At 47.7% G+C, this 27876-nt stretch overlaps 1 pseudogene; it reads right to left on the bottom strand.

Annotated features, from left to right (window-relative positions):
- Nucleotides 1-479: 479 nt before the first annotated feature.
- Nucleotides 480-27788, bottom strand: LOC121844161 (annotated as a pseudogene).
- Between the last annotated feature and the right edge of the window lie 88 nt (nucleotides 27789-27876).

Raw genomic sequence — 27876 nt, 5'->3', positions numbered from 1 at the left:
TCCATTACATCAGTCCAGGAAGACTCCCCCAGTCAGTCAGGTAGGAGGAGGAGTCTATCCATTACATCAGTCAAGGAAGACTCCCCAGTCAGTCAGGTAGGAGGAGTCTATCCATTACATCAGTCCAGGAAGACTCCCCCAGTCAGTCAGGTAGGAGGAGTCTATCCATTACATCAGTCCAGGAAGACTCCCCCCAGTCAGTCAGGTAGGAGGAGTCTATCCATTACATCAGTCCAGGAAGACTCCCCGAGTCAGTCAGGTAGGAGGAGGGCGTAGTGGTGAAACCCCATCAAAGCCAGTTCAGCACAGCAGCAATGGAGGACAGTGGTGAGTATGTATGAGACAGTATGGATGCACATGTGTGTTCCTTACAATACGTTCTTGTGTCTCTGTATACTGTTGATGGATAAAGTTCTCCACATCCTGCTGTGTGTGTGTGTGTGTGTGTGTGTGTGTGTGTACTACATATGAATGGATGTCTATGTCCCTGTTAGTCCATGTCTCAGGCCACAGTCTGTCCTCTGTGGGGGTCTGTTGGGGGTCTGTTGGGGGTCTGTTGGGGGTCTGTGGGGGCTGGGGTTCAACAATCCTCCATCCTCTTCCTCCTGTAACCCTCTGCTCTTTCCCTCCTCGTCCTCCTCTTGCCGCTCTGACTTCTGTTTCTCTGCCTTGGTCTTGAACCTCAGCCCGTGACCTTTAAACCAGACGAGAGGAAATAAAGGATATATCAGAGAAAGACAGCTGTGTGTGTGTGTGTCTGTGTGTGTGTGTGTGTCTGTCTGTGTGTGTGTGTGTCTGTGTGTGTCTGTGTGTGTGTGTCTGTGTGTGTCTGTGTGTGTGTGTGTGTGTGTGTCTGTGTGTGTCTGTGTGTGTGTGTGTGTCTGTGTGTGTCTGTGTGTGTGTGTGTGTGTGTGTGTGTGTGTGGCGGGGGGACTCACTTGGGCAGTCTGCCACCTCCTTGTGGGCCTTCTTTTACAGCAGCCTCGACACAGGTTGAATACACACTGATTACCCTACAGAGAGAGACAGGTTGAATACACACTGATTACCCTACAGAGAGAGACAGGTTGAATACACACTGATTACCCTACAGAGAGAGACAGGTTGAATACACACTGATTACCCTACAGAGAGAGACAGGTTGAATACACACTGATTACCCTACAGAGAGAGACAGGTTGAATACACACTGATTACCCTACAGAGAGAGACAGGTTGAATACACACTGATTACCCTACAGAGAGAGACAGGTTGAATACACACTGATTACCCTACAGAGAGAGACAGGTTGAATACACACTGATTACCCTACAGAGAGAGACAGGTTGAATACACACTGATTACTCTACAGAGAGAGACAGGTTGAATACACACTGATTACCCTACAGAGAGAGACAGGTTGAATACACACTGATTACCCTACAGAGAGAGACAGGTTGACTACACACTGATTACCCTACAGAGAGAGAGACAGGTTGAATACACACTGATTACTCTACAGAGAGAGAGAGAGAGGGGTTTAGGGACCTGGAGAGAAGGGGGGGGTTAGGGCCCAGGAGAGGGGGTTAGGGCCCAGGAGAGGGGGTTAGGGACCTGGAGAGAGCAGGAGGGAGACAGATTAGGGACTTGGAGAGAGGGAGGGGGGTAGACAGGTTAGGGACCCGGAGAGGGGGTAGACGGGTTAGGGACCCGGAGAGGGGGTAGACGGGTTAGGGACCCGGAGAGGGGGTAGACGGGTTAGGGACCTGGAGAGGGAGAGATGGGTTAGGGACCTGGAAGTACAAAATTGCGCCAACAGACATGGCAGCTCTGCTTCTAGCTCCTAAGAATCTGCCCTGCATACGTAACACTATTATACACAGTCAGGACAGGGTCTCCATTGGACGTTTCTTAGTCCAGGGCTACACTTCATCTGTAATGAGGAACAGGGTGAAGAGGAGTTTACACATGGTAATGAGGAACAGGGTGAAGAGGAGGAACAGGGTGAAGAGGAGGAACAGGGTGAAGAGGAGGAACAGGGTGAAGAGGAACAGTGTGAAGAGGAGGAACAGGGTGAAGAGGAGGAACAGGGTGAAGAGGAGGAACAGGGTGAAGAGGAGGAACAGGGTGAAGAGGTTGCTCCACATGGTAATGAGGAACAGGGTGAAGAGGTCGTCCCTCCACTCACCTTTGGATTTCCACACTGCTCACACTTGATGTACTTTGCTGCAGAGAAAACAGGGGTAAAACAGAGGTTATCTACTGTACTATGGGGGTAAAACAGAGGTTATCTACTGTACTATGGGGGTAAAACAGAGGTTATCTACTGTACTATGGGGGTAAAACAGAGGTTATCTACTGTACTATGGGGGTAAAACAGAGGTTATCTACTGTACTATGGGGGTAAAACAGAGGTTATCTACTGTACTATGGGGGTAAAACAGAGGTTATCTACTGTACTATGGGGGTAAAACAGAGGTTATCTACTGTACTATGGGGGTAAAACAGAGGTTATCTACTGTACTATGGGGGTAAAACAGAGGTTATCTACTGTACTATGGGGGTAAAACAGAGGTTATCTACTGTACTATGGGGGTAAAACAGAGGTTATCTACTGTACTATGGGGGTAAAACAGAGGTTATCTACTGTACTATGTGTCGGCTGAGGCGCTGTAGATTCTGTAGCATTATAAACTGGGTGGTTCCAGCCCTGAATGCTGATTGGCTGACAGCCGTGGCATACCACGGGTATGACAAAACATATACCAATATGCCACGGCTACGCTGAGTGTCTGGACACAACCCTTAGCCGTGGTATAATGGCCATATACCACGATCCCCCGAGGCGTCTTATTGCTGTTATAAACTGGTTACCAACGTAATTAGAGCAGTTAAAACACATGTTTTGTCATACACTGGGTGGTTCGAGCCCTGAATGCTGATTGGCTGACAGCTGGTGTATATCAGACCGTACACCACGGGTGTGACAAAACATTTCGTTTCACTGCCCTAATTATGTTGGTAACCAGTTTATAACAGCAATAAGGCACCTTGGGGGTGTGTGGTATGTGGCCAATATCCCACGGCTAAGGGCCGTAATTGCTTAATTAGACTGGATAGAGAGTCTAGGTAACTGCAGTACTACGAGGAAAAATAACTCACGCTTCTGCTCGGGACAGAAGTTCTTGTGGGGTTTCTGGCTTTCTTTTTCTGTTTGTTTTTGGAGAGGGCATCGCACGCCCCGTCCGAGTCCTCCTGTGACAACGCCCTCTTGTGACACCCTGCCTTCACCTCCGTACCGTTGCTGTTAGCAACCGGAGCCTTCGGCCTGGCAGGAACAATGTTCATCGTCACGGCAACGCTGCTACGGTTTCTGTGTGTGTGGACTTGACGACTTTGTATTGTATTGGTCAAATTGTATTGGTCACGTACACATGGTCAGCAGATGTTATTGGTCAGCAGATGTTAATGGTCAGCAGGTGTTAATGGTCAGCAGGTGTTAATGGTCAGCAGGTGTTAATGGTCAGCAGGTGTTAATGGTCAGCAGGTGTTAATGGTCAGCAGATGTTAATGGTCAGCAGATGTTAATGGTCAGCAGGTGTTATTGGTCACGTACACATGGTCAGCAGATGTTAATGGTCAGCAGGTGTTAATGGTCAGCAGGTGTTAATGGTCAGCAGATGTTAATGGTCAGCAGATGTTAATGGTCAGCAGGTGTTAATGGTCAGCAGGTGTTAATGGTCAGCAGATGTTAATGGTCAGCAGGTGTTAATGGTTACGTACACATGGTCAGCAGATGTTAATGGTCAGCAGGTGTTAATGGTCAGCAGATGTTAATGGTCAGCAGGTGTTAATGGTCAGCAGGTGTTAATGGTCAGCAGGTGTTAATGGTCAGCAGGTGTTAATGGTCACGCAGGTACACATGGTCAGCAGGTGTTAATGGTCAGCAGATGTTAATGGTCAGCAGGTGTTAATGGTCAGCAGGTGTTAATGGTCAGCAGGTGTTAATGGTCAGCAGGTGTTAATGGTCAGCAGGTGTTAATGGTCAGCAGGTGTTAATGGTCACGATACACATGGTCAGCAGGTGTTAATGGTCAGCAGATGTTAATGGTCAGCAGGTGTTAATGGTCAGCAGGTGTTAATGGTCAGCAGGTGTTACTGGTCAGCAGGTGTTACTGGTCAGCAGGTGTTAATGGTCAGCAGGTGTTAATGGTCAGCAGATGTTAATGGTCAGCAGGTGTTAATGGTCAGCAGGTGTTAATGGTCAGCAGGTGTTAATGGTCAGCAGGTGTTAATGGTCAGCAGGTGTTAATGGTCAGCAGGTGTTAATGGTCAGCAGGTGTTAATGGTCAGCAGATGTTAATGGTCAGCAGGTGTTATTGGTCACGTACACATGGTCAGCAGATGTTAATGGTCAGCAGATGTTAATGGTCAGCAGGTGTTATTGGTCACGTACACATGGTCAGCAGATGTTAATGGTCAGCAGGTGTTAATGGTCAGCAGATGTTAATGCGAGTGTAGCGAAATGCTTGTACTTCTAGTTCCGACTGCAGTGCAGTAATATCTAACATTTTCACAACAACTACCTAATACACAACAAATCTAAGTAAAGGAATGTACACAGATCTCAAGTTAGGATTCTCAACAGGAAATTGTCACTCACACTGGTCTGACGTACGGCTGGCAGATCCAATGAGGGAATGGCAGCCCAACCACCTGCCCCGCCTTCTCTCCTCCATTGGTTATCTCCTCCTGCAGAGGTTAAACAAATGAGAAAAGAACCAGTGTCATCATCTAGCTGTGTTGGGAGGAGGGAGAAGAGGGGGGAGGGGGAGAAGAGGGAGAGGGGGAAGAAGAGGGGAGGGGGAAGAAGAGGGAGAGGGGGAAGAAGAGGGGAGGGGGGAGAAGGGGGGAAGAAGGGGGGAGAGGGGGGAGAAGAAGGGGAGAAGAGGGGGAGGGGGAGAATGGGTGAAGAAGAGGGGGGAAGAAGAGGGGGAAGAAGAGGGGGAAGAAGAGGGGGAGAGGGGAGAAGAGGGGGAGGGGGAGAAGGGTGAAGAAGAGGGGGAAGAAGAGGGGAGGAGGGAGAAGAGGGGAAAAAGAGGAGGAGCAATGGGTGAGGAAGAGAAACTAAAAAGGAGTAAAACATTTTGGGGAGGAGGGAAGGAAAGGTGAAAAACAGAATGATCCCTTGGTACCTGACAGTGTAGCTAACCCTAACCCTAGGTACCTGACAGTGTAGCTAACCCTAGGTACCTGACAGTGTAGCTAACCCTAGGTACCTGACAGTGTAGCTAACCCTAGGTACCTGACAGTGTAGCTAACCCTAGGTACCTGACAGTGTAGCTAACCCTAGGTACCTGACAGTGTAGCTAACCCCTGAGGTACCTGACCTGAGTGTAGCTAACCCTAGGTACCTGACAGTGTAGCTAACCCTAGGTACCTGACAGTGTAGCTAACCCTAGGTACCTGACAGTGTAGCTAACCCTAGGTACCTGACAGTGTAGCTAACCCTAGGTACCTGACAGTGTAGCTAACCCTAGGTACCTGACAGTGTAGCTAACCCTAGGTACCTGACAGTGTAGCTAACCCCCTAGGTACCTGACAGTGTAGCTAACCCCCTAGGTACCTGACAGTGTAGCTAACCCTAACCCTAGGTACCTGACAGTGTAGCTAACCCTAGGTACCTGAACCCTAGGTACCTGACAGTGTAGCTAACCCTAACCCTAGGTACCTGACAGTGTAGCTAACCCTAACCCTAGGTACCTGACAGTGTAGCTAACCCTAACCCTAGGTACCTGACAGTGTAGCTAACCCTAACCCTAGGTACCTGACAGTGTAGCTAACCCTAACCTGACAGTGTAGCTACCCTAGGTACCCTAGGTACCTGACAGTGTAGCTAACCCTAACCCTAGGTACCTGACAGTGTAGCTAACCCTAACCCTAGGTACCTGACAGTGTAGCTAACCCTAACCCTAGGTACCTGACAGTGTAGCTAACTCCTAACCCTAGGTACCTGACAGTGTAGCTAACCCCCTAGGTACCTGACAGTGTAGCTAACCCTAACCCTAGGTACCTGACAGTGTAGCTAACCCTAGGTACCTGACAGTGTAGCTAACCCTAACCCTAGGTACCTGACAGTGTAGCTAACCCTAGGTACCTGACAGTAACCCTAGGTACCTGACAGTGTAGCTAACCCTAGGTACCTGACAGTGTAGCTAACCCTAACCCTAGGTACCTGACAGTGTAGCTAACCCCCTAGGTACCTGACAGTGTAGCTAACCCTAGGTACCTGACAGTGTAACCCTAACCCTAGGTACCTGACAGTGTAGCTAACCCCTGACAGTGTAGCCCCCCTGGTACCTGACAGTGTAGCTAACCCCCTAGGTACCTGACAGTGTAGCTAACCCTAACCCTAGGTACCTGACAGTGTAGCTAACCCTAGGTACCTGACAGTGTAGCTAACCCTAGGTACCTGACAGTGTAGCCCCTAGGTACCTGACAGTGTAGCTAACCCTAGGTACCTGACAGTGTAGCTAACCCTACCTGACAGTGTACCTGACCTGAGTGTAGCTAACCCTAGGTACCTGACAGTGTAGCTAACCCTAGGTACCTGACAGTGTAGCTAACCCTAGGTACCTGACAGTGTAGCTAACCCTAGGTACCTGACAGTGTAGCTAACCCTAGGTACCTGACAGTGTAGCTAACCCTAACCCTAGGTACCTGACAGTGTAGCTAACCCTAACCCTAGGTAGCCTGACCCTAGTGACAGTAGCTAACCCTAACCCTAGGTACCTGACAGTGTAGCTAAACCCTAGGTACCTGACAGTGTAGCTAACCTAACCCTAGGTACCTGACAGTGTAGCTAACCCTAACCCTAGGTACCTGACAGTGTAGCTAACCCCTAACCCTAGGTACCTGACAGTGTAGCTAACCCTAACCCTAGGTACCTGACAGTGTAGCTAACCCTAGGTACCTGACAGTGTAGCTAACCCTAACCCTAGGTACCTGACAGTGTAGCTAACCCCTGAACCCCTAGGTACCTGACAGTGTAGCTAACCCTAACCCTAGGTACCTGACAGTGTAGCTAACCCCCTAGGTACCTGACAGTGTAGGTACCTGACAGTGTAGCTAACCCTAACCCTAGGTACCTGACAGTGTAGCTAACCTGACAGTAACCCTAGGTACCTGACAGTGTAGCTAACCCTAACCCTAGGTACCTGACAGTGTAGCTAACCCTAACCCTAGGTACCTGACAGTGTAGCTAACCCTAACCCTAGGTACCTGACAGTGTAGCTAACCCTCTAACCCTAGGTACCTGACAGTGTAACCCTAACCCTAGGTACCTGACAGTGTAGCCCTAACCCTAGGTACCTGACAGTGTAGCTAACCCTAACCCTAGGTACCTGACAGTGTAGCTAACCCCTAACCCTAGGTACCTGACAGTGTAGCTAACCCTAACCCTACCTGACACCCCTAGGTACCTGACAGTGTAGCTAACCTGACTAACCCTAGGTACCTGACAGTGTAGCTAACCCTAACCCTAGGTACCTGACAGTGTAGCTAACCCTAACCCTAGGTACCTGACAGTGTAACTAACCTGACAGTGTAACCCTAGGTACCTGACAGTGTAGCTAACCCCCTAGGTACCTGAGGTACCTGACAGTGTAGCTAACCCTAGGTACCTGACAGTGTAGCTAACCTAGGTACCTGACAGTGTAGCTAACCCTAACCTGACAGTGTAGGTACCTGACAGTGTAGCTAACCCCTAGGTACCTGACAGTGTAGCTAACTCTAACCCTAGGTACCTGACAGTGTAGCTAACCCTAGGTACCTGACAGTGTAGCTAACCCTAGGTACCTGACAGTGTAGCTAACCCTAGGTACCTGACAGTGTAGCTAACCCTAGGTACCTGACAGTGTAGCTAACCCTAGGTACCTGACAGTGTAGCTAACCCTAGGTACCTGACAGTGTAGCTAACCCTAGGTACCTGACAGTGTAGCTAACCCTAGGTACCTGACAGTGTAGCTAACCCTAGGTACCTGACAGTGTAGCTAACCCTAGGTACCTGACAGTGTAGCTAACCCTAGGTACCTGACAGTGTAGCTAACCCTAGGTACCTGACAGTGTAGCTAACCCTAGGTACCTGACAGTGTAGCTAACCCTAGGTACCTGACAGTGTAGCTAACCCTAGGTACCTGACAGTGTAGCTAACCCTAGGTACCTGACAGTGTAGCTAACCCTACCCTAGGTACCTGACAGTGTAGCTAACCAGTGTAGCTAACCCTAGGTACCTGACAGTGTAGCTAACCCTAACCCTAACCCTAGGTACCTGACAGTGTAGCTAACCCTAACCCTAGGTACCTGACAGTGTAGCTAACCCTAGGTACCCTGTAGGGTACCTGACAGTGTAGCTAACCCTAACCCAGTGTAGGTACCTGACAGTGTAGCTAACCCTAACCCTAGGTACCTGACAGTGTAGCTAACCCTAGGTACCTGACAGTGTAGCTAACCCTAGGTACCTGACAGTGTAGCTAACCCTAACCCTAGGTACCTGACAGTGTAGCTAACCCTAACCTGACAGTGTAGGTACCTGACAGTGTAGCTAACCCTAACCCTAGGTACCTGACAGTGTAGCTAACCCTAACCCTAGGTACCTGACAGTGTAGCTAACCCTAACCCTAGGTACCTGACAGTGTAGCTAACCCTAGGTACCTGACAGTAGGGTACCTGACAGTGTAGCTAACCTGACAGTGTAACCCTAGGTACCTGACAGTGTAGCTAACCCCTAACCCTAGGTACCTGACAGTGTAGCTAACCCTAACCCTAGGTACCTGACAGTGTAGCTAACCCTAACCCTAGGTACCTGACAGTGTAGCTAACCCTAACCCTAGGTACCTGACAGTGTAGCTAACCCTAACCCTAGGTACCTGACAGTGTAGCTAACCCTAACCCTAGGTACCTGACAGTGTAGCTAACCCCTAGGTACCTGAACCCTAGGTACCTGACAGTGTAGCTAACCCTAGGTACCTGACAGTGTAGCTAACCCTAGGTACCTGACAGTGTAGCTAACCCTAGGTACCTGACAGTGTAGCTAACCCTAGGTACCTGACAGTGTAGCTAACCCTAGGTACCTGACAGTGTAGCTAACCCTAACCCTAGGTACCTGACAGTGTAGCTAACCCTAGGTACCTGACAGTGTAGCTAACCCTAGGTACCTGACAGTGTAGCTAACCCTAGGTACCTGACAGTGTAGCTAACCCTAGGTACCTGACAGTGTAGCTAACCCTAGGTACCTGACAGTGTAGCTAACCCTAGGTACCTGACAGTGTAGCTAACCCTAGGTACCTGACAGTGTAGCTAACCCTAGGTACCTGACAGTGTAGCTAACCCTAGGTACCTGACAGTGTAGCTAACCCTAGGTACCTGACAGTGTAGCTGTACCCCTAACCCTAGGTACCTGACAGTGTAGCTAACCCTAACCCTAGGTACCTGACAGTGTAGCTAACCCTAACCCTAGGTACCTGACAGTGTAGCTAACCCTAACCCTAGGTACCTGACAGTGTAGCTAACCCTAACCCTAGGTACCTGACAGTGTAGCTAACCCTAACCCTAGGTACCTGACAGTGTAGCTAACCCCCTAGGTACCTGACAGTGTAGCTAACCCTAACCCTAGGTACCTGACAGTGTAGCTAACCCTAAGTACCTGACAGTGTAGCTAACCCTAACCCTAGGTACCTGACAGTGTAGCTAACCCTAACCCTAGGTACCTGACAGTGTAGCTAACCCTAACCCTAGGTACCTGACAGTGTAGCTAACCCTAACCCTAGGTACCTGACAGTGTAGCTAACCCTAACCCTAGGTACCTGACAGTGTAGCTAACCCTAACCCTAGGTACCTGACAGTGTAGCTAACCCCTAACCCTAGGTACCTGACAGTGTAGCTAACCTAACCCTAGGTACCTGACAGTGTAGCTAACCCTAACCCTAGGTACCTGACAGTGTAGCTAACCCTAACCCTAGGTACCTGACAGTGTAGCTAACCCTAACCCTAGGTACCTGACAGTGTAGCTAACCTAACCCTAGGTACCTGACAGTGTAGCTAACCCTAACCCTAGGTACCTGACAGTGTAGCTAACCCTAACCCTAGGTACCTGACAGTGACAGTGTAGCTAGCTAACCCTAGGTACCTGAAGTGTAGCCCTAGGTACCTGACAGTGTAGCTAACCCTAACCCTAGGTACCTGACAGTGTAGCTAACCTAACCCTAGGTACCTGACAGTGTAGCTAACCCTAACCCTAGGTACCTGACAGTGTAGCTAACCCTAACCCTAGGTACCTGACAGTGTAGCTAACCCTAACCCTAGGTACCTGACAGTGTAGCTAACTAACCCTAACCCTAGGTACCTGACAGTGTAGCTAACCCTAACCCTAGGTACCTGACAGTGTAGCTAACCCTAGGTACCTGACAGTGTAGCTAACCTAACCCTAGGTACCTGAACCTAACCCTAGGTACCTGACAGTGTAGCTAACCCTAACCCTAGGTACCTGACAGTGTAGCTAACCCTAGGTACCTGACAGTGTAGCTAACCCTAGGTACCTGACAGTGTAGCTAACCCTAACCCTAGGTACACAGTGTAGCTAACCCTAGGTACCTGACAGTGTAGCTAACCCTAGGTACCTGACAGTGTAGCTAACCCTAGGTACCTGACAGTGTAGCTAACCCTAGGTACCTGACCTGACAGTGTAGCTAACCCTAGGTACCTGACAGTGTAACTAACCCTAGGTACCTGACAGTGTAGCTAACCCTAGGTACCTGACAGTGTAGCTAACCCTAGGTACCTGACAGTGTAGCTAGCCCTAACCCTAGGTACCTGACAGTGTAGCTAACCCTAACCCTAGGTACCTGACAGTGTAGCTAACCCTAGGTACCTGACAGTGTAGCTAACCCTAGGTACCCAGTAGACCTGAGTGTAGCTAACCCTAACCCTAGGTACCTGACAGTGTAGCTAACCCTAACCCTAGGTACCTGACAGTGTAGCTAACCCTAACCCTAGGTACCTGACAGTGTAGCTAACCCTAACCCTAGGTACCTGACAGTGTAGCTAACCCTAACCCTAGGTACCTGACAGTGTAACCCTAACCTGACAGTGTAACCCTAGGTACCTGACAGTGTAGCTAACCCTAACCCTAGGTACCTGACAGTGTAGCTAACCCTAGGTACCTGACAGTGTAGCTAACCCTAACCCTAGGTACCTGACAGTGTAGCTAACCCTAACCCTAGGTACCTGACAGTGTAGCTAACCCTAACCCTAGGTACCTGACAGTGTAGCTAACCCCCTAGGTACCTGACAGGTACCTGACAGTGTAGCTAACCCTAACCCTAGGTACTAACCCTAACCCTAGGTACCTGACAGTGTAGCTAACCCTAACCCTAGGTACCTGACAGTGTAGCTAACCCCCTAACCCTAGGTACCTGACAGTGTAGCTAACCCTAACCCTAGGTACCTGACAGTGTAGCTAACCCTAACCCTAGGTACCTGACAGTGTAGCTAACCCTAACCCTAGGTACCTGACAGTGTAGCTAACCCTAACCCTAGGTACCTGACAGTGTAGCTAACCCTAACCCTAGGTACCTGACAGTGTAGCTAACCCTAACCCTAGGTACCTGACAGTGTAGCTAACCCTAACCCTAGGTACCTGACAGTGTAGCTAACCCTAACCCTAGGTACCTGACAGTGTAGCTAACCCTAACCCTAGGTACCTGACAGTGTAGCTAACCCTAACCCTAGGTACCTGACAGTGTAGCTAACCTAACCCTAGGTACCTGACAGTGTAGCTAACCCCCTAACCCTAGGTACCTGACAGTGTAGCTAACCCTAACCCTAGGTACCTGACAGTGTAGCTAACCCTAACCCTAGGTACCTGACAGTGTAGCTAACCCTAACCCTAGGTACCTGACAGTGTAGCTAACCCTAACCCTAGGTACCTGACAGTGTAGCTAACCCTAACCCTAGGTACCTGACAGTGTAGCTAACCTGACAGTGTAGCTAACCCTAGGTACCTGACAGTGTAGCTAACCCTAACCCTAGGTACCTGACAGTGTAGCTAACCCTAACCCTAGGTACCTGACAGTGTAGCTAACCCTCCTAACCCTAGGTACCTGACAGTGTAGCTAACCCTAACCCTAGGTACCTGACAGTGTAGCTAACCCTAACCCTAGGTACCTGACAGTGTAGCTAACCCTAACTAACCCTAGGTACCTGACAGTGTAGCTAACCCTAACCCTAGGTACCTGACAGTGTAGCTAACCCTAACCCTAGGTACCTGACAGTGTAGCTAACTAACCCTAGGTACCTGACAGTGTAGCTAACCCCCTAGGTACCTGACAGTGTAGCTAACCCTAACCCTAGGTACCTGACAGTGTAGCTAACCCTAACCCTAGGTACCTGACAGTGTAGCTAACCCTAACCCTAGGTACCTGACAGTGTAGCTAACCCTAACCCTAGGTACCTGACAGTGTAGCTAACCCTAACCCTAGGTACCTGACAGTGTAGCTAACCCTAACCCTAGGTACCTGACAGTGTAGCTAACCCCCTAGGTACCTGACAGTGTAGCTAACCCTAACCCTAGGTACCTGACAGTGTAGCTAACCCTAACCCTAGGTACCTGACAGTGTAGCTAACCCTAACCCTAGGTACCTGACAGTGTAGCTAACCCTAACCCTAGGTACCTGACAGTGTAGCTAACCCCCTAGGTACCTGACAGTGTAGCTAACCCTAACCCTAGGTACCTGACAGTGTAGCTAACCCTAACCCCTAGGTACCTGACAGTGTAGCTAACCCCTAACCCTAGGTACCTGACAGTGTACCTGACCCCCTAACCCTAGGTACCTGACAGTGTAGCTAACCCTAACCCTAGGTACCTGACAGTGTAGCTAACCCTCAACCCTAACCCTAGGTACCTGACAGTGTAGCTAACCCTAACCCTAGGTACCTGACAGTGTAGCTAACCCTAACCCTAGGTACCTGACAGTGTAGCTAACCCTAACCCTAGGTACCTGACAGTGTAGCTAACCCTAACCCTAGGTACCTGACAGTGTAGCTAACCCTAACCCTAGGTACCTGACAGTGTAGCTAACCCTAACCCTAGGTACCTGACAGTGTAGCTAACCCTAACCCTAGGTACCTGACAGTGTAGCTAACCCTAACCCTAGGTACCTGACAGTGTAGCTAACCCTAACCCTAGGTACCTGACAGTGTAGCTAACCCTAACCCTAGGTACCTGACAGTGTAGCTAACCCTAACCCTAGGTACCTGACAGTGTAGCTAACCCTAACCCTAGGTACCTGACAGTGTAGCTAACCCTAACCCTAGGTACCTGACAGTGTAGCCCTAACCTAACTAACCCTAACCCTAGGTACCTGACAGTGTAGCTAACCCTAACCCTAGGTACCTGACAGTGTAGCTAACCCTAACCCTAGGTACCTGACAGTGTAACTAACCCTAACCCTAGGTACCTGACAGTGTAGCCCTAACCCTAACCCTAGGTACCTGACAGTGTAGCTAACCCTAACCCTAGGTACCTGACAGTGTAGCTAACCCTAACCCTAGGTACCTGACAGTGTAGCTAACCTAACCCTAGGTACCTGACAGTGTAGCTAACCCTAACCCTAGGTACCTGACAGTGTACCTGACAGTAACCCCTAACCCTAGGTACCTGACAGTGTAGCTAACCCCCTAACCCTAGGTACCTGACAGTGTAGCTAACCCTAACCCTAGGTACCTGACAGTGTAGCTAACCCTAACCCTAGGTACCTGACAGTGTAGCTAACTCTAACCCTAGGTACCTGACAGTGTAGCTAACCCTAACCCTAGGTACCTGACAGTGTAGCTAACCCTAACCCTAGGTACCTGACAGTGTAGCTAACCCTAACCCTAGGTACCTGACAGTGTAGCTAACCCTAACCCTAGGTACCTGACAGTGTAGCTAACCCTAACCCTAGGTACCTGACAGTGTAGCTAACCCTAACCCTAGGTACCTGACAGTGTAGCTAACCCTAGGTACCTGACAGTGTAGCTAACCCTAACCCTAGGTACCTGACAGTGTAGCTAACCCTAACCCTAGGTACCTGACAGTGTAGCTAACCCTAACCCTAGGTACCTGACAGTGTAGCTAACCCTAACCCTAGGTACCTGACAGTGTAGCTAACCCTAACCCTAGGTACCTGACAGTGTAGCCCTAACCCTAACCTAGGTACCTGACAGTGTAGCTAACCTAACCCTAGGTACCTGACAGTGTAGCTAACCCTAACCCTAGGTACCTGACAGTGTAGCTAACCCTAACCCTAGGTACCTGACAGTGTAGCTAACCCTAACCCTAGGTACCTGACAGTGTAGCTAACCCTAACCCTAGGTACCTGACAGTGTAGCTAACCCTAACCCTAGGTACCTGACAGTGTAGCTAACCCTAACCCTAGGTACCTGACAGTGTAGCTAACCTAACCCTAGGTACCTGACAGTGTAGCTAACCCTAACCCTAGGTACCTGTACCTGACAGTGTAGCTAACCCTAACCCTAGGTACCTGACAGTGTAGCTAACCCTAACCCTAGGTACCTGACAGTGTAGCTAACCCTAACCCTAGGTACCTGACAGTGTAGCTAACCCTAACCCTAGGTACCTGACAGTGTAGCTAACCCCTGACAGTAACCCTAGGTACCTGACAGTGTAGCTAACCCTAACCCTAGGTACCTGACAGTGTAGCTAACCCTAACCCTAGGTACCTGACAGTGTAGCTAACCCTAACCCTAGGTACCTGACAGTGTAGCTAACTCTAACCCTAGGTACCTGACAGTGTAGCTAACCCTAACCCTAGGTACCTGACAGTGTAGCTAACCCTAGGTACCTGAACCCTAGGTACCTGACAGTGTAGCTAACCTAACCCTAGGTACCTGACAGTGTAGCTAACTCTAACCCTAGGTACCTGACAGTGTAGCTAACCCTAACCCTAGGTACCTGACAGTGTAGCTAAACCTAACCCTAGGTACCTGACAGTGTAGCTAACCCTAACCCTAGGTACCTGATAGTGTAACTAACCCTAACCCTAGGTACCTGACAGTGTAGCTAACCCTAACCCTAGGTACCTGACAGTGTAGCTAACTCTAACCCTAGGTACCTGACAGTGTAGCTAACCCTAACCCTAGGTACCTGACAGTGTAGCTAACCCTAACCCTAGGTACCTGACAGTGTAGCTAACCCTAACCCTAGGTACCTGACAGTGTAGCTAACCCTAACCCTAGGTACCTGACAGTGTAGCTAACCCTAACCCTAGGTACCTGACAGTGTAGCTAACCCTAACCCTAGGTACCTGACAGTGTAGCTAACCCTAACCCTAGGTACCTGACAGTGGCTACCTGACCTGAGTGTAGCTAACCCTAACCCTAGGTACCTGACAGTGTAGCTAACCCTAACCCTAGGTACCTGACAGTGTAGCTAACCCTAACCTGACAGCATAGGTACCTGACAGTGTAGCTAACCCTAACCCTAGGTACCTGACAGTGTAGCTAACCCTAACCCTAGGTACCTGACAGTGTAGCTAACCCTAACCCTAGGTACCTGACAGTGTAGCTAACCCTAACCCTAGGTACCTGACAGTGTAGCTAACTCTAACCCTAGGTACCTGACAGTGTAGCTAACCCTAACCCTAGGTACCTGACAGTGTAGCTAACCCTAACCCTAGGTACCTGACAGTGTAGCTAACCCTAACCCTAGGTACCTGACAGTGTAGCTAACTCTAACCCTAGGTACCTGACAGTGTAGCTAACCCTAACCCTAGGTACCTGACAGTGTAGCTAAACCTAACCCTAGGTACCTGACAGTGTAGCTAACCCTAACCCTAGGTACCTGACAGTGTAGCTAACCCTAACCCTAGGTACCTGACAGTGTAACTAACCCTAACCCTAGGTACCTGACAGTGTAGCTAACCCTAACCCTAGGTACCTGACAGTGTAGCTAACTCTAACCCTAGGTACCTGACAGTGTAGCTAACCCTAACCCTAGGTACCTGACAGTGTAGCTAACCCTAACCCTAGGTACCTGACAGTGTAGCTAACCCTAACCCTAGGTACCTGACAGTGTAGCTAACTCTAACCCTAGGTACCTGACAGTGTAGCTAACCCTAACCCTAGGTACCTGACAGTGTAGCTAACCCTAACCCTAGGTACCTGACAGTGTAGCTAACCCTAACCCTAGGTACCTGACAGTGTAGCTAACCCTAACCCTAGGTACCTGACAGTGTAGCTAACCTTAACCCTAGGTACCTGACAGTGTAGCTAACCCTAACCCTAGGTACCTGACAGTGTAGCTAACCCTAACCCTAGGTACCTGACAGTGTAGCTAACCCTAACCCTAGGTACCTGACAGCATAGCTAACACTAACCCTAGGTACCTGACAGCATAGCTAACACTAACCCTAGGTACCTGGCAGCGTAGCTAACCCTAACCCTAGGTACCTGACAGTGTAGCTAACCCTAACCCTAGGTACCTGACAGTGTAGCTAACCCTAGGTACCTGACAGTGTAGCTAACCCTAACCCTAGGTACCTGGCAGCGTAGCTAACCCTAACCCTTGGTACCTGGCAGTGTAGCTAACCCTTGGTACCTGGCAGCGTAGTCTGAGTTGTCTGCTGACCTCTGTCAGCCCCTGCAGGTTCTTCACCTTTGCCAGCTCCTCTCTCAGGTCCTTGTGGATCTGCAGCCTGGAGAAACACTAACAAATAAAACACACACACAGATTGTGGCGATAGTGACTGAGTAGTACTAGTACTGAGTGTGTGTGTGTCCCTCTGAGTGTGTGTGTTACATACGTGTGGTGCCAGAGCTTGAAGAGGTGTGCTCGGACATAGGACAGGGTACAGGGAGGGTACTGACTGACCACCTCTAGATACTCCTCAGCCATCTCCCATACAGGAGGGCTGTGACCCTCAAACAGAGCTGGGTTATGGAGGTTCCCCTCTGGAAACACACACAGAGAGAGAGAGAGAAACACAGAGAGAGAAACACAGAGAGAGAGAGAAATAGAGAGAGAGAGGTAAACACACACAGAGAGAGAAACAGAGAGAAACAGAGAGAGAGAGAGAGAGAGAGAGAGAGAGACAGACAGACAGAGAGAGAGAGAGATAAACACACAGAGAGAGAGAAACACACAGAGAGAGAAACACAGAGAGAGAGAAACATACAGAGAACCACACACACACACAGAGAGATAAACAGAGAGAGAAAGATAGAAACACAGAGAAAGAGAGAAACACACAGAGAACCATACACACACAGAAAGAACCACACACACACACAGAGAGAGATAACCATACACACACAGACACATGAGAGAGAGAAAGTGATGAACACAAATTAGTGGGTGTTATGACTCTTGGGAGACTAATTACTCAAGGTGAGGCGGAGGTGTGTACCTGCACTCATCACCCCCTGTACTCCAGTCTCCTCCATACACTGCTCCACATCACTCAGGTGTTGGATGTTACCGTTAGCGAACACAGGGATGTTAACAGCGTTCCTATAGCAACAACACAGAGAGAGAGAGAGAGAGACTGTTTAATAAACCCAGTATCAGCTATGTGACAATAGAATAGAGTACTGTACAGTAGAATATAATAGAATGTTTTCCTGTGAAGAAACTTCTTGGAGACCTACTAGACTATACAAACTGTCTCCCTACTAGACTATACAAACTGTCTCCCTACTAGACTATACAAACTGTCTCCCCTACTAGACTATACAAACTGTCTCCCCTACTAGACTATACAAACTGTCTCCCTACTAGACTATACAAACTGTCTCCCTACTAGACTATACAAACTGTCTCCCCTACTAGACTATACAAACTGTCTCCCCTACTAGACTACACAAACTGTCTCCAACTACACAAACTGTCTCCCTACTAGACTACACAAACTGTCTCCCCTACTAGACTACACAAACTGTCTCCCCTACTAGACTACACAAACTGTCTCCCTACTAGACTACACAAACTGTCTCCCCTACTAGACTACACAAACTGTCTCCCCTACTAGACTACACAAACTGTCTCCCTACTAGACTACACAAACTGTCTCCCTACTAGACTACACAAACTGTCTCCCTACTAGACTACACAAACTGTCTCCCTACTAGACTACACAAACTGTCTCCCTACTAGAAACTACACAAACTGTCTCCCCTACTAGACTACACAAACTGTCTCCCTACTAGACTACACAAACTGTCTCCCTACTAGACTACACAAACTGTCTCCCTACTAGACTACACAAACTGTCTCCCCTACTAGACTACACAAACTGTCTCCCTACTAGACTACACAAACTGTCTCCCCTACTAGACTACACAAACTGTCTCCCCTACTAGACTACACAAACTGTCTCCCCTACTAGACTACACAAACTGTCTCCCTACTAGACTACACAAACTGTCTCCCCTACTAGACTACACAAACTGTCTCCCTACTAGACTACACAAACTGTCTCCCCTACTAGACTACACAAACTGTCTCCCCTACTAGACTACACAAACTGTCTCCCTACTAGACTACACAAACTGTCTCCCCTACTAGACTACACAAACTGTCTCCCTACTAGACTACACAAACTGTCTCCCCTACTAGACTACACAAACTGTCTCCCTACTAGACTACACAAACTGTCTCCCTACTAGACTACACAAACTGTCTCCCTACTAGACTACACAAACTGTCTCCCCTACTAGACTACACAAACTGTCTCCCTACTAGACTACACAAACTGTCTCCCCTACTAGACTACACAAACTGTCTCCCCTACTAGACTACACAAACTGTCTCCCCTACTAGACTACACAAACTGTCTCCCTACTAGACTATACAAACTGTCTCCCTACTAGACTATACAAACTGTCTCCCTACTAGACTATACAAACTGTCTCCCCTACTAGACTACACAAACTGTCTCCCTACTAGACTACACAAACTGTCTCCCCTACTAGACTACACAAACTGTCTCCCTACTAGACTATACAAACTGTCTCCCTACTAGACTATACAAACTGTCTCCCTACTAGACTATACAAACTGTCTCCCTACTAGACTATACAAACTGTCTCCCCTACTAGACTATACAAACTGTCTCCCTACTAGACTATACAAACTGTCTCCCCTACTAGACTATACAAACTGTCTCCCTACTAGACTACACAAACTGTCTCCCTACTAGACTATACAAACTGTCTCCAACTACACAGCAGAGACCTACTAGACTATACAAACTGTCTCCAACTACACAGCAGAGACCTACTAGACTACAAACTGTCTCCCTACTAGACTATACAAACTGTCTCCCTACTAGACTATACAAACTGTCTCCAACTACACAGCAGACACCTACTAGACTACAAACTGTCTCCCCTACTAGACTATACAAACTACCTCCAACTACACAGCAGAGACCTACTAGACTATACAAACTGTCTCCCTACTAGACTATACAAACTACCTCCAACTACACAGCAGAGACCTACTAGACTATACAAACTGTCTCCCTACTAGACTATACAAACTGTCTCCAACTACACAGCAGACACCTACTAGACTACAAACTGTCTCCCCTACTAGACTATACAAACTACCTCCAACTACACAGCAGAGACCTACTAGACTATACAAACTGTCTCCCTACTAGACTATACAAACTACCTCCAACTACACAGCAGAGACCTACTAGACTATACAAACTGTCTCCCCTACTAGACTATACAAACTGTCTCCAACTACACAGCAGAGACCTACTAGACTACAAACTGTCTCCCTACTAGACTATACAAACTGTCTCCAACTACACAGCAGACACCTACTAGACTACAAACTGTCTCCCCTACTAGACTATACAAACTACCTCCAACTATACAGCAGAGACCTACTAGACTATACAAACTGTCTCCCCTACTAGACTATACAAACTGTCTCCCCTACTAGACTATACAAACTACCTCCAACTACACAGCAGACACCTACTAGACTACAAACTGTCTCCCCTACTAGACTATACAAACTACCTCCAACTACACAGCAGAGACCTACTAGACTATACAAACTGTCTCCCTACTAGACTACAAACTGTCTCCCTACTAGACTATACAAACTGTCTCCAACTACACAGCAGAGACCTACTAGACTACACAAACTGTCTCCAACTACACAGAAAAGACCTACTAGACTATACAAACTGTCTCCAACTACACAGCAGAGACCTACTGGACTACACAAACTGTCTCCAACTACACAGCAGAGACCTACTAGACTACACAAACTGTCTCCAACTACACAGCAGAGACCTACTGGACTACACAAACTGTCTCCAACTACACAGCAGAGACCTACTAGACTATACAAACTGTCTCCCCTACTAGACTATACAAACTGTCTCCCCTACTAGACTATACAAACTGTCTCCCCTACTAGACTATACAAACTGTCTCCCCTACTAGACTATACAAACTGTCTCCCCTACTAGACTACACAAACTGTCTCCCCTACTAGACTATACAAACTGTCTCCAACTACACAGCAGAGACCTACTAGACTATACAAACTGTCTCCAACTACACAGCAGAGACCTACTAGACTACAAACTGTCTCCCCTACTAGACTATACAAACTGTCTCCCTACTAGACTATACAAACTGTCTCCAACTACACAGCAGACACCTACTAGACTACAAACTGTCTCCCCTACTAGACTATACAAACTACCTCCAACTACACAGCAGAGACCTACTAGACTATACAAACTGTCTCCCTACTAGACTATACAAACTGTCTCCCCTACTAGACTATACAAACTACCTCCAACTACACAGCAGAGACCTACTAGACTATACAAACTGTCTCCCCTACTAGACTATACAAACTGTCTCCAACTACACAGCAGACACCTACTAGACTACAAACTGTCTCCCCTACTAGACTATACAAACTACCTCCAACTACACAGCAGAGACCTACTAGACTACAAACTGTCTCCCCTACTAGACTATACAAACTACCTCCAACTACACAGCAGAGACCTACTAGACTATACAAACTGTCTCCCCTACTAGACTATACAAACTGTCTCCAACTACACAGCAGAGACCTACTAGACTATACAAACTGTCTCCCCTACTAGACTATACAAACTGTCTCCCCTACTAGACTATACAAACTACCTCCAACTACACAGCAGAGACCTACTAGACTATACAAACTGTCTCCCCTACTAGACTATACAAACTATCTCCAACTACACAGCAGACACCTACTAGACTACAAACTGTCTCCCCTACTAGACTATACAAACTACCTCCAACTACACAGCAGAGACCTACTAGACTATACAAACTGTCTCCCCTACTAGACTATACAAACTACCTCCAACTACACAGCAGAGACCTACTAGACTATACAAACTGTCTCCCCTACTAGACTATACAAACTGTCTCCAACTACACAGCAGAGACCTACTAGACTACAAACTGTCTCCCCTACTAGACTATACAAACTGTCTCCAACTACACAGCAGACACCTACTAGACTACAAACTGTCTCCCCTACTAGACTATACAAACTACCTCCAACTATACAGCAGAGACCTACTAGACTATACAAACTGTCTCCCCTACTAGACTATACAAACTGTCTCCCCTACTAGACTATACAAACTACCTCCAACTACACAGCAGACACCTACTAGACTACAAACTGTCTCCCCTACTAGACTATACAAACTACCTCCAACTACACAGCAGAGACCTACTAGACTATACAAACTGTCTCCCCTACTAGACTACAAACTGTCTCCCCTACTAGACTATACAAACTGTCTCCAACTACACAGCAGACACCTACTAGACTACAAACTGTATCCCCTACTAGACTATACAAACTACCTCCAACTACACAGCAGAGACCTACTAGACTACAAACTGTCTCCAACTACACAGAAAAGACCTACTAGACTATACAAACTGTCTCCAACTACACAGCAGAGACCTACTAGACTATACAAACTGTCTCCAACTACACAGCAGAGACCTACTGGACTACACAAACTGTCTCCAACTACACACTGCAGAGACCTACTAGACTACACAAACTGTCTCCAACTACACAGCAGAGACCTCCTGGACTACACAAACTGTCTCCAACTACACAGCAGAGACCTCCTAGACTACACAAACTACCTCCAACTACACAGCAAAGACCTACTAGACTATACAAACTGTCTCCAACTACACAGCAGAGACTTACTAGACTACACAAACTACCTCCAACTACACAGCAGAGACCTCCTAGACTACACAAACTACCTCCAACTACACAGCAGAGACCTACTGGACTATACAAACTGTCTCCAACTACACAGCAAAGACCTACTAGACTATACAAACTGTCTCCAACTACACAGCAGAGACTTACTAGACTACACAAACTACCTCCAACTACACAGCAGAGACCTACTAGACTACAAACTACCTCCAACTACACAGCAGAGACCTACTAGACTACAAACTACCTCCAACTACACAGCAGAGACCTACTAGACTACAAACTACCTCCAACTACACAGCAGAGACCTACTAGACTACACAAACTGTCTCCAACTACACAGCAGAGACCTACTAGACTACACAAACTGTTTCCACCTACACAGCAGAGACCTACTAGACTACACAAACTGTTTCCACCTACACAGCAGAGACCTACTAGACTACACAAACTGTTTCCACCTGACAAACATAATATTGGTTCTTCTCTGTTCTCTTAATTGAACTGTGAGGGAACTGCAGTGTACTTACCGTACAGCCTTGATGTGTTCCCAGCTAGCGATGCCTGTCGCGGGTCCTTTCTTAATTGAACTGTGAGGGAACTGCAGTGTACTTACCGTACAGCCTTGATGTGTTCCCAGCTAGCGATGCCTGTCGCGGGTCCTTTCTGGTCCTTGGTCCGACCGTGAACGGTCAGCAGCTGAGACAGAGATGGAGAGGTCTGAATGACAAGACTTCCTACCCGGTTAAATATCTGTGTGTTGCTATGGAGACAGCATAGGTGACACTGCAGTACTACGAGGAAAAATGTTGATGAGGCTCTCTTGTTCAGATATTTGTAAGTGGACTGGAGGCAGGGCATGAAAAGGGATAACGAATCCAGTTGTTTGTGTCATTCGTTTCGGGAAAGAACCTGCGGAATTGCGCACCCAACTCACTCAGGTGCTTCGCTAAATCACATGTGACATTGTCCGTAAGCTTGAGTTAATTTAGAACACAAATGAATCATAGAATGATGGAAAGACCTGTGTGTTGTCCTTGTTAATGCAGACCGAGAAGAGCTCCAACTTCTTAATCATAGCCTCAATTTTTGTCCCGCACATTGAATATAGTTACGTAGAGTCCCTGTAATCCTAGATTCAGATCATTCAGGAGAGAGAAAACATCACCCAGATAGACAAACTACCTCCAACTACACAGCAGAGACCTACTAGACTACACAAACTACCTCCACCACCTCAAGCTCAACCTCGACAAGACGGCGCTGCTCATCCTCCCGGGAAAGGCCTGCCTGCTCCAAGACCTCTCCATCACAGTTGACAACTCCATGGTGTTCCCATCCCAGGTGCTTGCACCTCTAAATATAATCTTGCTCATTTTAGGTAATGTTTCATAGAAGATCAAAATAAAATACTTGTGTGTGTGTGTGTGTGATGTTTCCCACCTGGCAGCCAGCCTTCTCCAGCATCTGAGCGTACTGAACAGTCTCCTCCATCTTGTTAAACACACGGATCTTACAGGTGATGGGAACAGAGATCTTCTCATTGGCTAGCTTCACTAAGGAGAAACACAGAGAAAAGACTGGCTAGCTTCACTAAGGAGAAACAGAGAGAAAAGACTGGCTAGCTTCACTAAGGAGAAACAGAGAGAAATGACTGGCTAGCTTCACTAAGGAGAGAAACACAGAGAAAAGACTGGCTAGCTTCACTAAGGAGAAACAGAGAGAAAAGACTTCACTAAGGAGAAACACAGAGAAATGACTGGCTAGCTTCACTAAGGAGAAACACAGAGAAAAGACTGGCTAGCTTCACTAAGGAGAAACAGAGAGAAAAGACTGGCTAGCTTCACTAAGGAGAAACAGAGAGAAAAGACTGGCTAGCTTCACTAAGGAGAAACAGAGAGAAAACTGGCTAGCTTCACTAAGAGAAACACAGAGAAAAGACTGGCTAGCTTCACTAAGGAGAAACAGAGAGAAAAGACTGGCTAGCTTCACTAAGGAGAAACAGAGAGAAAAGACTGGCTAGGAGAAACAGAGAGAAAAGACTGGCTAGCTTCACTAAGGAGAAACAGAGAGAAAAGACTGACTTCACTAAGGAGGAACAGAGAGAAAAGACTGGCTAGCTTCACTAAGGAGAAACACAGAGAAAAGACTGGCTAGCTTCACTAAGGAGAAACAGAGAGAAAAGACTGGCTAGCTTCACTAAGGAGAAACAGAGAGAAAAGACTGGCTAGCTTCACTAAGGAGAAACAGAGAGAAAAGACTGACTTCGCTAAGGAGAAACAGAGAGAAAAGACTGGCTAGCTTCGCTAAGGAGAAACAGAGAGAAAAGACTGGCTAGCTTCACTAAGGAGGAACAGAGAGAAAAGACTGGCTAGCTTCACTAAGGAGAAACACAGAGAAAAGACTGGCTAGCTTCACTAAGGAGAAACAGAGAGAAAAGACTGGCTAGCTTCACTAAGGAGAAACAGAGAGAAAAGACTGGCTAGCTTCACTAAGGAGAAACAGAGAGAAAAGACTGGCTAGCTTCACTAAGCAGAGAGAAAAGACTGGCTAGCTTCACTAAGGAGAAACAGAGAGAAAAGACTGGCTAGCTTCGCTAAGGAGAAACAGAAACAGAGGAGAAACAGAGAGACTGGCTAGCTTCACTAAGGAGGAACAGAGAGAAAAGACTGGCTAGCTTCACTAAGGAGAAACACAGAGAAAAGACTGGCTAGCTTCACTAAGGAGAAACAGAGAGAAAAGACTGGCTAGCTTCACTAAGGAGAAACAGAGAGAAAAGACTGGCTAGCTTCACTAAGGAGAAACAGAGAGAAAAGACTGGCTAGAAGGAGAAACAGAGAGAAAAGACTGGCTAGCTTCGCTAAGGAGAAACAGAGAGAAAAGACTGGCTAGCTTCACTAAGGAGGAACAGAGAGAAAAGACAGCTTCAGAGAAAACACAGACTGGCTAGCTTCACTAAGGAGAAACAGAGAGAAAAGACTGGCTAGCTTCACTAAGGAGAAACACAGAGAAAAGACTGGCTAGCTTCCCTAAGGAGAAACAGAGAGAAAAGACTGGCTAGCTTCACTAAGGAGAAACAGAGAGAAAAGACTGGCTAGCTTCACTAAGGAGAAACAGAGAGAAAAGACTGGCTAGCTTCATTAAGGAGAAACTAGGACAGCAGAGACCCTGCCCATCTTCTGAAAACATATAGAACCCTAAACTTCCCCCAAAAACTCACACGTAACAATTTTTTTCTACTAATTATCTAGTAAAAGACTGAGTGCTTATGATGTACTGACCATTCCAGACAGGTAAAACACAGCATGACACCATTCCAGACAGGTAAAACAGAGCATGACACCATTCCAGACAGGTAAAACACAGCATGACACCATTCCAGACAGGTAAAACACAGCATGACACCATTCCAGACAGGTAAAACAGAGCATGACACCATTCCAGACAGGTAAAACACAGCATGACACCATTCCAGACAGGTAAAATGCATTATGATACCATTCCAGACAGGTAAAATGCATTATGACACCATTCCAGACAGGTAAAATGCATTATGATACCATTCCAGACAGGTAAAATGCATTATGACACCATTCCAGACAGGTAAAATGCATTATGATACCATTCCAGACAGGTAAAATGCATTATGATACCATTCCAGACAGGTAAAATGCATTATGACACCATTCCAGACAGGTAAAACGCATTATGACACCATTCCAGACAGGTAAAATGCATTATGACACCATTCCAGACAGGTAAAACACAGCATGACACCATTCCAGACAGGTAAAACGCATTATGACACCATTCCAGACATAGCATACTATATTTTATTTCTACCTCTCTCCCTCTTTTCTCTCTCTGTTCAAACTCACCCATCTTCTCCAGCAGCTCCCACTCATCCTGTAGGAAGACTCCGTAGTGCCCTTCGTCAGAAATAAATTAGAAACAAATTGACCCCAAACATACAGCATGCGTATCCTAATTGAAAACCACTTTTTTTTTTTTTTTTAAATCAGGGTTTCTCTCTCTCACACACCATCTCTGTCTCTGAGTGGGGTTTCAGGGTTAGTTAGTACCTCTCTTGGCGATCATCTGTGGGCATCCCAGGTTGAGATCGATAGCATCACAGTAGTCCTGAGCCAGTAGACATGCCTGGACAAACACCTCTGGGTCGTTGGCACAGAACTGACACACACACACACACACACACACACACACACACACACACACACACACACACACACACACACACACACACACACACACACACACACACACACACACACACACACACACACACACACACACACACACACACACACAAAGAAAGAAAGCAGAGAAAGTGCATCACAAAACACCTCTGAGTTATTGGCACAGAACTGAGACCATTACACAGGAATCGGGGTGGTGGTAAAACACAGAGGCTAGCTGAAACAGGGTGAGATGTGGTGGTAAAACACAGAGGCTAGCTGAAACAGGGTGAGAGGTGGTGGTAAAACACAGAGGCTAGCTGAAACAGGGTGAGAGGTGGTGGTAAAACACAGAGGCTAGCTGAAACAGGGTGAGAGGTGGTGGTAAAACACAGAGGCTAGCTGAAACAGGGTGAGATGTGGTGGTAAAACACAGAGGCTAGCTGAAACAGGGTGAGAGGTGGTTGTAAAACACAGAGGCTAGCTGAAACAGGGTGAGAGGTGGATGGTGAAACACAGAGGCTAGCTGAAACAGGGTGAGAGGTGATGGTAAAACTCAAGAGGCTAGCTGAAACAGGGTGAGAGAGGGATGGTAAAACACAGAGGCTAGCTGAAACAGGGTGAGAGTGGATGGTAAAACACAGAGGCTAGCTGAAACAGGGTGAGAGGTGGTGGTAAAACACAGAGGCTAGCTGAAACAGGGTGAGAGGTGGTTGTAAAACACAGAGGCTAGCTGAAACAGGGTGAGAGTGGATGGTGAAACACAGAGGCTAGCTGAAACAGGGTGAGAGGTGATGGTAAAACTCAAGAGGCTAGCTGAAACAGGGTGAGAGTGGATGGTAAAACACAGAGGCTAGCTGAAACAGGGTGAGAGTGGATGGTAAAACACAGAGGCTAGCTGAAACAGGGTGAGAGAGGGATGGTAAAACTCAGAGGTCGGCTAATAGCTGTAGTTGAATCATACGACCTGTGACACTCCATTCCCTGTCGGCATGTGTTCGTGTGTCTTTCTCTCTCACCTGTGTAATAAGCGGCCTGTCTTCGGGGCAGACTTCGCTGTACAGGTTATCTTTCCTGTAGTTGGCGTCGCGTACAAACACCTGCGCGTGCAGCATGGGCGTGTAGCACAGCTCGGCGCCATGGCGACGGCTCAGTAGACGCCAGGCCAGTTCGCTCTGGTCCACCATGGGTGCAACGACGTAACGCGCCCCCCTCAGCGTGGTCTTCCAGAACTCAAAGCCTTGCAGCTTCACCGCCATCACAGCAACCTGACCTGACAGAGGGAGAGGGGAATGAGAGAGAAAATGAGGTTGTTTTGACCATAGGAGGACAATACAGTCAAAAATAAGAGGGTGCTG

Source organism: Oncorhynchus tshawytscha, unplaced genomic scaffold (assembly GCF_018296145.1).
Source record: "Oncorhynchus tshawytscha isolate Ot180627B unplaced genomic scaffold, Otsh_v2.0 Un_contig_8267_pilon_pilon, whole genome shotgun sequence".
NCBI classification, from domain to species: domain Eukaryota; kingdom Metazoa; phylum Chordata; class Actinopteri; order Salmoniformes; family Salmonidae; genus Oncorhynchus; species Oncorhynchus tshawytscha.
Note: the sequence above shows the minus strand (reverse complement) of the source record. Positions and strands in the feature narration are given on the sequence as shown.